This window comes from Bos indicus, chromosome 2 (genome assembly GCF_029378745.1).
Source record: "Bos indicus isolate NIAB-ARS_2022 breed Sahiwal x Tharparkar chromosome 2, NIAB-ARS_B.indTharparkar_mat_pri_1.0, whole genome shotgun sequence".
In the NCBI taxonomy this organism is placed as follows: domain Eukaryota; kingdom Metazoa; phylum Chordata; class Mammalia; order Artiodactyla; family Bovidae; genus Bos; species Bos indicus.
The window spans coordinates 54,439,961-54,453,351 of NC_091761.1; positions in this window are offsets into that span (position 1 = coordinate 54,439,961).

The following is a 13,391-nucleotide window of genomic DNA, read 5'->3' on the forward strand; positions in this document are numbered from 1 at the left end:
CTACTAAAGATACTGTCAATCCAATGAGCCAATTAAACTCTTTTCCAGAAACCTACTAACAAGATTTCAATATTTGTTTCCAGTTCCATTTTCTCCCTTGAGGTAAATTTACATAAGTATATTGCATAAATATTAATTGTACTATTCCATAAATTTTAATATCTACATATTCCCATGCCCCCTGGAGAAGGGGGAGCCCTTTTCCAGAGGGCAACCCACTCTGGTATTCTTGCCTGGAGAATTCCATGGACAGAGGAGCCGGGCAGGCTATGTATGGTCCATGGGGTCACAAAGAGTCAGACATAACTGAGCAACTAATACTTTCACTACATCACCATCAAGATATGTTATTCTTACAGAAGTAATTTTATTCTGCTTTCTAGACAATCATCCATGAAGCTAAAAACTTACAAATTTTTTTGGGTTTGATTAGTTTTATCAGCTTTTCTATAAATGGAACCATATAGTATACTTTATTTTGTCTGTCTTTTGCTGTCAAAATTAAGCTTTTGAGATTTATCCAAGTTTTTTAGTGGCCTGTTCATTTTCACTGCTGAGTAGTATTCTATTTTATAAATATACAACCTGTTTTCCACTCTTCTATTGATAGAGATTTTGGTTGTTTTCAGTTTTTGACCACTATGACTAAAATTGCTATGAACATTCATGTCCAAGTCTTTGAGTGAGTCTACTCTTTATAACTATATCCAATTTTTTTTCCCTTGCTCTTTGTTTCTTTTTTATTTTACATCATTTTTATATTTGTTTTATCTTTCATTCTTTTTCTGCCTTTCCTGCTTTTACTTTAACAGTTTGCATAATTCCATTTTCTCTCATCTCTTATAATATAAATTATACTACTGTTTAAAATACCTTAGTGATTGCCCTAAAGTTTACAACATATGTTTCAGTTCAGTTCAGTCTCTCATCTGTGTCCAACTCCTTGCAACCCCATGGACTGCAGCACACCAGTAAACAACATATTTTTACAAATAATATAAATTCCCTTTCAAATAACTTTATATGTTGCATAGGTAGTGTTCCTACTTGGTAAAACAGTATTCTCAATTCCTCCCTCTCATTCCTTAAAACAGTACTTTCATTCCTCTCACTCATAAATTACACCTGATACACTGTTGCTATTTTGACTTTTAATAATCTGTTAGATAGAAGAATGAAAAAAATTGATTTAACTTCACTCTTTTTTACGTTTTATTTATTTATTTACTTATTTATTTATTTATTTATATAAATAAATTTACTATTTATTTCCCTACTCTTTGTAGAACTTCCTTTCACATTTCTTTCAAGGCAGTTCTGCAGGCAACAAATTCTCTCATTTTTTGTTTATCTGCTGCTGCTGCTGCTAAGTCGCCTCAGTCGTGTCTGACTCTGTGCGACCCCATAGACGGCACCCCACCAGGCTTCTTCGTCCCTGGGATTCTCCAGGCAAGAACACTGGAGTGGGTTGCCATTTCCTTCTCCAATGCATGAAAGTGAAAAGTCAAAGTGAAGTCGCTCAGTTGTGTCCAAATCGTAGCCACCCCATGGACTGCAGCCTACCAGGCTCCTCTGCCCATGGGATTGTTTATCTGAGAGCCTTTATTTCTCTGTCACTTTTGAAAGATAACTTCACTGGATACAGATTTTTAGTTGGTGTTTTTTTCTTCCAGTAATTCAAATATTTCTTGATTTCTGAGGATAAGTCAGATATAATACTTATCATTTTTCTTCTACTGGTAAGATTCTCTCTAACCCTACTCCCCAATCCCCAGCTTCTTTCAGAATTTTTTTTTTTTTCTTTTTCTGACTTTCTGTAGTTTGAAGATAATCTACTGAGGTGAAAAATTTTGGGCATTTATCCTGCTTGATAGTCTCTGAATTTCTTGTATGTATGCTTAATTTTGAAGAATTAACATTAGTTTACATTAATGATTAATTAAAATTAATTTGCATTAACATTAATTTGAGGAAATTATCAGTCATTATTGTTTCAAATGTTTCTTCTGGTCCTTTTTCCCATTTTTCTACTACTGGTATTCCCATTCCACTAGTTAAAACTTTCGTCATTATCCTAGAGTCTTTGGATGTTCTGTTCTTTTTGTTTATTTTTGTTCTCTTTGCCTTTTGGTTATTAAGGATTCTATTGCTATATCATCTAGCTCAGAGAGTCTCTCCTCAGCCATGTCCTGTCTATTGGCTAGCCCATAAAGGATATTCTTCATTTCTCTCACAGTAATTTTTAATCTCTAACTTTTATTTTTTGTTCTTTCTTAGAAATTCCATTTGCATTGCCCATCTGTATGCCATCTACTTTATCCATTAGAGCCACTTAGCATAATAATTGTAGTTTAAAAAAGAAATTCCTGGCCTGATAATTCCAACATCCTTATTATGTCTGGTTCTGATACTTGCTCTGTTTCTTCAAATTTTGTTTTTGGTCTTTGGGTATGCATTGTAATTTTCTTGATAGCTGGACGTAATAGACTCAGCAAAGCAACTGCTACAAATAGATCTTTATTATATACACATATATCATTACACATTATATGTAATGTGATGGTAAGGTGTAGAGGGAGGGAAAGTATTTTATAGTTCTATGGTTTAGGTCACAGTTTTTTGGTGAGCATGTACCTCTGGACCATGAACTTCACATGTGTAATTCATTTTTCTATCTCCCCACTTAGGAGGGACAAGATGGCTAGAGTAGGCTGGATTTGGCTATTTCCCTTCTCCCACATGGAAGGATAGAGCAAGCTGCAGTTGGATATTTCTCTTCCCCTGGTCAGTTAGTCTCTAATAATACTCCTGATACATTTAACTAGATTTAACTCTATTTAACTAGATTCCCTTGAGGGTAGGCCTTACTAAGAAAAACAGAATGCTTTGGCATATTTCAAAATAGGTCCTTTTCCCCTTTCTGTGACACAAGCTCAAGTGGATTTTTCTCCTTTATTTGTTACAGGAACCTGGTTGGGCTCCTGGAGGTAAATCTCCCAACACTGCAGGGTCCCACTATGACTTGGTACCCCTGGAGTTTTTAAGTCTCAGGCTTATGCACGCTGAGCCTCCAGGAGTTTGTCAATTACAGCTCAGGTTTTGCTACCCCAGCACTGGTTCCCACAGCAGGTTCTGCTTGTGATCTCTACTCAGGGAAACCATGCTTCCCTGTATTTGCCTGTTTGTGTCTCAAAAATATTGGGAGCTGTGGATTGTCCTGTGTCCTCTCCTCTCTTACAAATCCTAGAAGAGTTGTTAATTTTTTAGTCAACAGCCTTATGTTTGTTGTTAGGACAGAGTGCACACTTCTAGGTTCCTTATATACAGAACCAGAAACCACAAGTACAAATAAGCTCTCTCCATTAAACATTTTTCAATTAACTCTTGAGTGTGCTATCTCGAGAGATAACAAGATCTTAACTGAAGCAGTGATACTATAAAAATAATAATTTGATTGCTTATTCAGAAGTAACTTTTGGTAGGCTGCAGTCCATGGGGTCGCACAGAGTCGGACACGACTGAAGCAACTTAGCAGCAGCAGCAGCAGCAGCAACTGGCAGTTTGATTTAAATGACTTATGAGATGTATAAAGCAACTCTATTTTTGTTTTTCTGATTGTCTTTGAAATGTACTCTGAGGGCTAGTTCTCTTATCAGGATAAAAACTTGGGTGGGCTCCATGACATTTGTGGCCACTCTAATATTTAAAAATAAAACCTTATTTGAAGTTGTGAATCATCTCATTTCAGCAATAAATGACAAGTACTGTTACTTCAGATTTTCAAATTTGATTTTACGTTGAAGATGTGCTAGCCCTCTCCCATGTTTATTCCCTTATGCATGGCAAGTCTAGAGTCTAGGAATGGAGTTTGGTTGGCTATCTTCTCTTTCTTCAGATATATCGACTCCTCTTTATCTTTCAGTACTTAGTTTCTATCCCTTTCACACTTGTAGGACAAAGAGGTGAAGGAAGAAATAGGCTTATGGAGGTTTTTACTTTTCTAATGCTGTCATGAGTTCATTTATCCTTTTTCTGGTTATATAAACTGTTTAAAACTTAATCCTACTTTTATGGGTTGCTTTGAGTTTTCTTCACAGAATCCAACCTGTGTTTTAGGGATCTCTTACCTGTGGTTCTCTTGATGAGGGTCATGCTTTCTCTTTTGGCTTATAGTTTACACCTCTTTATGTAATCTCTGGACCTCTAGAAATAGTTCCAGCATTTTTCTCTCATCTTTAATTAACCTGTTTTAATGGTCTTTCTTTAACTGTATGTAAAAAGGAATCCATAACATATCTCTCTAGTTGTGACTGAAATCTGGACCATAGAAACCACTTGTACAGTCTATCAACTTATTACTTTCAGTTTGATACATTAGCCTCTAATTAAAATAAATAAATTTAAATTTAAAAAAATAAATAAATAAAGTAAAAAAAAATGTCCTTTTCTTGGCAGCAACAAAATTTTTCCTTCAATCTCTTGTCTTTTAGATTTTGATACAAAGCAAATATCGGTCTGCTGGCTACCCCAAATTCCAAAGGAGACATATTAAGATCTTAGAATTGTTTTTATTGTCTCTAAGAATTTGCTTTCTTGAGCTAATGATAAAAGGATTCCCCCATTATTATTTCTTGAGGAAGATGAAATTTATTGAAAAGCTCCTTCCAAAAATTTCATTTAAAGAATCTTTCTCTGACCTATTTCCTACTCCTGATCCTTTTGCATTATTGGTTTCAGTAAACGGTTTAACAGTTTGGAAATAATTTCTTTAAAATTTTATATCACATCATGACACGTCACTTTGGAATATATTGTCTTATCTTCTTGGCCTCTTAATGGAAAGGTCCATTCAATATACTGTTGTAGTTCCATCTTCCTTTTTGTCATTGTACATTCTGGGATCTCTCCTTACCTTTCTTTCTTTTTTAATGGAATAAGTCAATGAATTTCTTTGTTTGTGTGAAGAAATTGGGGTGCACTTTTGTTACGGCTTTTCACTTTCACCATATTGGAACTGTTCTTGCAATATACTGAGACATTTGCTCATATTTTCTTTATTCACATTTCCCAACTATTTTGGGTATAATTCAAGCCTACTTTTTGTAGCCTTTCAAGTCTCAGTCAAAGCATAATGTCATATCAGGAACAAAGACACAGAGAATGAAGACACTTTCTTTTTCTTCTAATCTGACAATGCATCTAGTCTTCTTCAGGATTTTTTATCATAAAAGTATTTAATATTTTAACAACTATATTATATGTTAGTGTTTCCTAGTTTTCTCTTCTGTATGTGAATTAATACAATTCCTTCATCTGACTTATTTATCTACTTGTGCCACAGTTACCAACCTGGCACAATTGCAGTAGTGTGTCTTATTCCACAGAGAAGGAAAACCTTTCTTTGGTGGTCACCCACACTTGGAAGAGCCTTCATAAAAGAAGCAAAAAGCAGACACCCATGAGCTCTGTTCCAATAATCAACATCTGACGTCTATCTGATTTAGTGTTGTTGGAACCTGTCCTCTTATACTTGATTGTGATAAAACAGCATGGTTTTATTGTCTGGAAAAACTTCTCGCATTGTTCTCTTGGGCTTCATTTAAAATCTTGGATTATAAAACACTGTTTTTTAGGGCTATAATTTAATTAATAATATGTATATAGTTTAATATAATATTTATATATCTAAATATTCATTTTGAACTAAAATAATGGATCCTGGGAAGATCAAGGCTTCTTCAAGGCCATGCTAGGAAAAAAATAAAAAATAAACTGTCCTTACTATCAAGAAAATATGCATTTCGTTATACATTTTTATCTTGTTTCTTACATATTTACAGATACTTCTTTTTGTGACCTTATACTTAACTGGTCTAGATTTTCTATTTCATACTTATTTATATTCTCAGACCATAGTTTTCATGATCTGGTTTTCCTGACAGAGATACTTAACTATCAAACATTTTTGTTGTTGTTGATTAAAGTTTGCACCAAAATAAAAAAAGCACTCTTACTATCCTTATCATCAGAATTCGTATTAGTGGCCCTTATATGCACAAACTCTCTTTCCATCAAGTAATAGATAACTCTGACTGTAACATTTTGTTTAGGGGACTTACTATCTTCCACCATTTCATCTAGATGCTTGTATCCTAGACACTAGTTCTTGGTCTATTTGACTTCCTCTGTCACTTGGTCATTCACAGGTTGTTGATTATGCAATAGATAAATCACAAGAGATTTTGTCAAATGATAGACTGTGTTAATGAATTATGCACGAGGATCAGGTTGTTAGATGAAATATGGAATGCTCAGTTAAATTTGCTTTTCAGATAAACATACTAAAAATAATTCAAAGCTTATCTGAAACAAAGAGCCTCTTGATGAAAGTGAAAAAGGAGAGTGAAAAAGTTGGCTTAAAGCTCAACATTCAGAAAATGAAGATCATGGCATCTGGTCCCATCACTTCATGGAAAATAGATGGGGAAACAGTGGCTGACTTTATTTTTCTGGGCTCCAAAATCACTGCAGATAGTGATTGCAGCCATGAAATTAAAAGACATTTACTCCTCAGAAGAAAAGTTATGACCAACCTAGATAGTATGTTAAAAAGCAGAGACATTACTTTGTCAACAAAGGTCCATCTATTTAAGGCTATAGTTTTTCCAGTGATCATGTATGGATATGAGAGTTGGACTATAAAGAAAGCTGAGTGCCAAAGAATTGATGCTTTTGAACTGTGGTGTCAGAGAAGACTCTTAAGAGTCCCTTGGACTGCAAGGAGATCCAACCATTCCATGCTAAAGGAGATCAGTCCTGAATATTCATTGGAAGGACTGATGTTGAAGCTGAAACTCCAATACTTTGGCCACCTGATGCGAAGAGCTGACTCATTTGAAAAGACCCTGATGCTGGGGAAGTTTGAGGGCAGCAGGAGAAGGGGATGACAGAGGATGAGATGATTGGATGGCATCACCTAATCAATGGACATGGGTTTGGGTGGACTCCGGGAGTTGGTGATGGACAGGGAGGTCTGGCCTGCTGCATTTCATGGGGTTGCAAAGAGTCAGACACAACTGAGTGACTAAACCGAACTGAACTATTTGAAATTCAAATACAACTGGGCATCCTGTATTTTTATTTGCTAAGTCTGATGACCCTATGAAAAGAGTACTCTTTATTAAGAATTTTCATCACAATATGATCACAGTACATAATTTTTCCTTATTCTTCCTTAATCTTTATTGTATCCAGTTTTGTGTAATTCTGTTAGATTTAGTTTCCTACCTAAAGTTTCCCCTTTTGGAATGATTTTGCCTAAATCATTCTAAGGACTAGAGCTCTGGGAAAAAAAAAACACAAAACACTATTGGTCTTATTATTTCCTTGACTAAAATACTCTCCAATTTGTTTATGGCCTAGCTTAGAACTAATTATTTGCTGGATATCTTACCACCCTGTATTTGATTATTGTATCACTTAGAGTCCCAGCAGGAAAAAAAAAAAAGATAAAACAATTCAGGAAAGGAAGATAATTTTTTTTTTTTTTAAAAAGGCTTTTCAAGGACGTGAACAGGGTTAAGAGACCCAAGAAGAATGGCCAAAGCCCCAGAGGCTAACAATGATTAATATTTGTTAAGACATCTTTGAATGAAGAGGATGGTGTAGCCAGAACTAGCAAAATTATAACCCTGGAAAAAAAGATCAGTGCTGATGTTTGGGAAAATGTCTGTTGATTAAACTGGGAGCTGGCGCAACACTGTTGAGAGTACAATTACCCTGACCTCCCGTTTCTTCTCTTAGGACAATTATGTCTACCATTACTCAATCCCATCTAGAGATCAGAGGGGCAGGGAGCTCAAATAAGGAATCATAGAGGTCAATGCCAGAGACTAGAAAATGAATCTGAGGGAATAACTGGCTCAGAACAGTGAAGGAAAGATCTCAAATCATTTACATATTTAAATATATCCATAAAAAGCATAGGAAAGCCTTTCAAAAGAAGTTAATCATTGGATTCCAGATGTGAAATGAATAATGTTACTTTCTATTAAATAGTGAGCTCTTCAGGCATTTCGGTAATGTGCTTTTGCACAAGCAGATTGTTGTTCATAAATGCAAAACTACTGTTTGGGAATCTTACTCTTATCAAAGTTCTTCTGAAAGGTAATAACCAATGTTTTCTGAGGGAGGTATAGAAATTAATACTTTAAGTATTGTTGGTAGAACTGTATATTTTGTTCAATTTTTGTGAAGAAAAATTTGGCATAAGTATCAAAAATTAAATGTATCTAGACCTATAATCTGAAAATTAATGTGTAAGAATTTATACTAAGAAAATCGTCAATTCAGTTCAGTTTAGTCGCTCAGTCCTGTTCGACTCTTTGAGACCCCATGGACTGCAACACGTCAGGACTCCCTGTCCTTAATCAACTACTGGAGTCTACCAAACTCATGTCCATTGAGTCAGTGATGCCATCCAACCATCTCATCCTCTGCCGTCCCCTTCTCTTCCTGCCCTCAATCTTTCCCAGCATCAGGGACATTTCAAATAAGTCAGCTCTTTGCATCGGGTGGCCAAAGTATTGTAGTTTCAGCTTCATAATCAATCCTTCCAATGAATACCTAAGACTGATCTACTTTAGGATGGATTGATTGGCTCTCCTTGCAGTCCAAGGGACTCTTAAGAGACTTCTCCAACACCACAGTTCAAAAGCATCAATTCTTCTGTGCTCAATTTTCTTTACAGTCCAAATACCACATCCATACATGACTACTGGAAATACCATAGCCTAGACTAGATGGACTTTAGTTGGCAAAGTAATGTCTCTGATTTTTAACATGCTGTCTAGGTTGGTTATAACTTTTCTTCCGAGGAGTAAATGTCTTTTAATTTCATGGCTGCAATCACCATCTGAAGTGATTCTGGAGCCCCCAAAAATAAAGTCAGCCACTGTTTCCACTGTTTCCCCATCTATTTGCCATGAAGTGATGAGACTGGATGCAATGATCTTAGTTTTCTGAATATTGAGCTTTAAGCCAACTTTTTCACTCTCCTCTTTCAATTTCATCAAGAGGCTCTTTAGTGCTTCTTCATGTTCTTCCATAAGGGTGATGTCATCTGCATATCTGAGGTTACTGATATTTCTCCCAGCAACCTTGATTCCAGCTTTTACTTCATCCTGTCCAGTGTTTCTCATGATGTGCTCTGCATATAAATTAAATAAGCAGGGTGAAAATATACAGCCTTGACGTACTCCTTTTCCTATTTGGAACCAGTCTTTTGTTCCATGTCCAGTTTGAACTGTTGCTTCCTGATCTGCATATAGATTTCTCAAGAAGCAGGTCAGGTGGTCTGGTATTCCCATCTCTTTCAGAATTTTCCACAGTTTGTTGTGATCCACACAGTCAAAGGCTTTGGCATAGTCAGTGAAGCAAAAATAGATGTTTTTCTGAAACTTTCCTTTTTCAGAGATCAAGGGATGTTGGCAATTTGATCTCTGGTTCCTCTGCCTTTTCTAAAACCAGCTTAAACATCTGGACGTTCACAGTTCATGCATATCTGAAGCCTGGCTTGGAGAATTTTGATCATTACTTTGCTAGTGTGTGAGATGAGTACAGTTGTGCAGTAGTTTGAGCATTTTTTGGCATTGTCTTTCTTTGGGATTGGATTGAAAACTGACCTTTTCCAGTCCTGTGGCCACTGCTAAGTTTTCCAAATTTGCTGACATATTGAGTGCAGCACTTTCACAGCATCTTCTTTTAGGATTTGAAGTAGCCAAATGGAATTCCATCACCTCCACTAACTTTGTTCATAGTGATGCTTCCTAAGGCCCACTCTACTTCACATTCTAGGTTGTTGACTCTAGGTGAGTGATCACACCATTTGATTATCTGGGTTGTGAAGATCTTTTTTGTACAATTCTTCCATTTATTCTTGCCACCTCTTCTTAGTATCTTCTGCTTCTGTTAGGTCCATACCATCTCTGTCCTTTATTCAGCCCATCTTTGCAAGAAATATTCCCTTGGTATCTCTAATTTTCTTGAAGAGATATCTAGTCTTTCCCATTCTATTATTTTCCTCTGTTTCTTTTAACTGATCATTGAGGAAGTCTTTCTAATCCCTCCTTGCTATTCTTTGGAACTCTGCGAGCAGCAGCTGTGTGGCACTGGAGCAGAGAGCGGCTGAGAGGCAATACCCCAAATCCAAGGTAAGAGAAACCCCAGTAAGACAGTAGGTGCTGAGAGAGGGAATCAGAGGGCAGACAGATGGAAGCCACAGACAACTAGCCAATCTGTTCACACGGAACACAGCCTTGTCTAACTCAGTGAAACTAAGCCATGTCATGTATGTCCACCCAAGTTGAACAGGCCAAGGTGGAGAGTTCTGACAAAATGTGGTCCACTGGAGAAGGGAATGGCAAACCACTTCAGTGCTCTTGCCTTGAGAACCCCATTAACAGTATGAAAAGTAAAAAGATAGGACACTTAAAGATGAACTCCCCAGCTTGGTAGGTGCCCAATATGCTGCTGGAGATCAGTGGAGCAGTAACTCCAGAAAGCATGAAGGGACTGAGCCAAAGCAAAAACGATACCCAGTTTGGATGTGACTGTTGAGAGAAGCAAAGTCTGATGCTGTAAACAGCAATATTGCATAGGATCCTGGAATGTTAGGTCCATGAATGAAGGCAAATTGGAAGTGGTTAAACAGGAGATGGCAGAGTGAATGTCAACATTCTAGGAATCAGCTAACTAAGTGGACCGGAATGGGTGAATTTAACTCAAATGACCATTACATCTACTACCGTGGGCAGGAACCCCTTAGAATAAATGGAGTAGCCATCATAGTCAACGAAAGAGTCTGAAATGCAATACTTTGGATGCAATCTCAAAAACGACAGAATGATCTCTATTCGTTTCCAAAGCAAACCATTCAATATCATGGTAATCCAAGTCTATGCCCTGACCAGTAATGCTGAAGAAGCTGAAGGTGAACAGTTTTATGAAGACCTACAAGACCTTTTAGAACTAACACCCCAAAAAGATGTCCTTTTCATTATAAGGGACTGGAATGCAAAAGTAGGATGTCAAGAAACACCTGGAGTAACAGGCAAATTTGGCCTTGGAGTACAGAATGAATCAGGGCAAAGGCTAATAGAGTTTTGCCAAGAGAATGCACTGGTCATAGTAAACACCCTCTTCCAACAACACAAGAGAAGACTCTACACATGGACATCACCAGATGGTCAACACCAAAATCAGAATGATTATATTCTTTGCAGCCAAAGATGGAGAAGCTCTATACAGTCAGCAAAAACAAGACCGGGAGCTGACTGTGGCTCAGATCATGAACTCCTTATTGCCAAATTCAGACTTAAATTGAAGAAAGTGGTGAAAACCACTAGGCCATTCAGGTATGACCTAAACCAAATCCCTTATGACTATACAGTGGAAGTGAGAAATAGATTTAAGGGACTAGATCTGATAGACAGAGTGCCTGATGAACAGTGGATGGAGGTTCATGACATTGTACAGGAGACAGGTATCAAGACCATCCCCAAGAAAAAGAAATGCAAATAAGCAAAATGGTTGTCTGAGGAGGCCTTCCAAATAGCTGTGGAAAGAAGAGAAGTGAAAAGCAAAGAAGTAAAGGAAAGAAAACTGTCAGACAACTGTATATGGTGCATACAGATATTGTATATATGAGAATATCATTCATGGTTAGAACATTTACAATCAAATTAAATATATTAATGGGTTATTTAAATAAATTATGACATCTATAAAATACTATGCTGTCAAAATGCTCTTGGTTTTATTATCATAGATATGTACTATGCGTGTCCTCAGTTGCACGGTTGCATCTGACTGTTTGAGACTCTGTGGACTGTAGCCTGCTAGGCTCCTCTGTCTATGGGATTTCCCAGCAAAAATACTAGAGAGTGTTGCTATTGCCTGCTCCAGGGCATCTTCCTGACCCAATGACCTAATCCATGTTTTATTTGTCTCTTGCATTGTCAAGTTGTTTTTTACCACTAGCACCCTCTGGGAAGCTTCAATAGATGTGTACTTTATATTTTTAATTAAAAAAAAAATTACAAAGAACGATACAGAATATGACCCCACTTACATACTTTTTCCTGAATTTCACATAAATGAAATTATAGCAAATATAGCCTTTACATTTGTTTGCTTTCACTTAGCATAATGTTTTTGAGATTCACTTATATTTTCACATGCGTAAGTAGTTTATTCCATTTTGTAGCTACATAATATTTCATTGTATGGCTTAAACACAACTTGTTTATATTTTCAATAGTGGATGGACAGTGGGTTGTTTCCAATTTGAAGCTCTTATAAATAAAACTTCTATACACAGTAATACACAGATTATTTTATAGGCATATATTCATTTCTCTTGGATAAATACCTAGGAGTAGAGTGTCTGGATCATAAGGTAAGGATATATTTAGCTTTAAATAAAAAACTGCAAAACTCTTTCAGAGTAACTATTCCATTTGCATTGCCATTAGTAATATATGAGAGTTATTGTTCATTTCTGAATCTCTTACAAAAAATAATTACTTTTGTCATCATCAGATAGTACAATAAAACTATTTCTATTTAGTTAATTAAATATTTCTACAGAAAAAAAAAAAAAACTATGGGGACTGAAGTTGAGAGTAAATATATAAAGAACATTAACAATATATGTTAGATGTGCTAAAATAAAATAATAGCTCAACACAGACCATTTTAGGGAAATTTTTATATCTTAAATTAATAATAATTATCTTATTAGTTTTTTTTTTCAATTTACCTCAGTAGTTTATGTCTGATACTCTGTCCACCTCTATATCAAGGAAACATTTAGCAATGTATATTATTGTCACAAACATTGTAAAAAGCTTTTTTCTGTGAGTCTTCTTCCTCACATACACTTAATGACTTTTTCATTGTGAGATGACTCCATTGTTTATTTTGCCTTCCAAGTTCTCTTTCTTTTAGCACCAGGCGGCATAGGTAAAACTTCACAATATTCTCTCTCATCCTTTTTCATTTTTCCTAAACTTTTATTATAAAAATCTATATTGATTTATTGCCATCTGCTTTATCTCCATTTTAATTCTATTTCTTTCTTTTATTAATCAATTACCACAAAAATTCTCACATTGAAAGTAAAATTTGTATACTAGAATTCTATGTGATGAAATTCACAATTGAATATTATTCTACTTTTCTATAACTTACCAGAATACATCTTAATTTCAAAGAGGAAAGAAAGATGTAAATTGTGCAGGACTGATTTGTTTTATTCTAATGAACTTATTTATTCACAGATTTTTATTTTCTCTATGTACTCTTGTCACTAAGTAACTGTTGATTTGCTC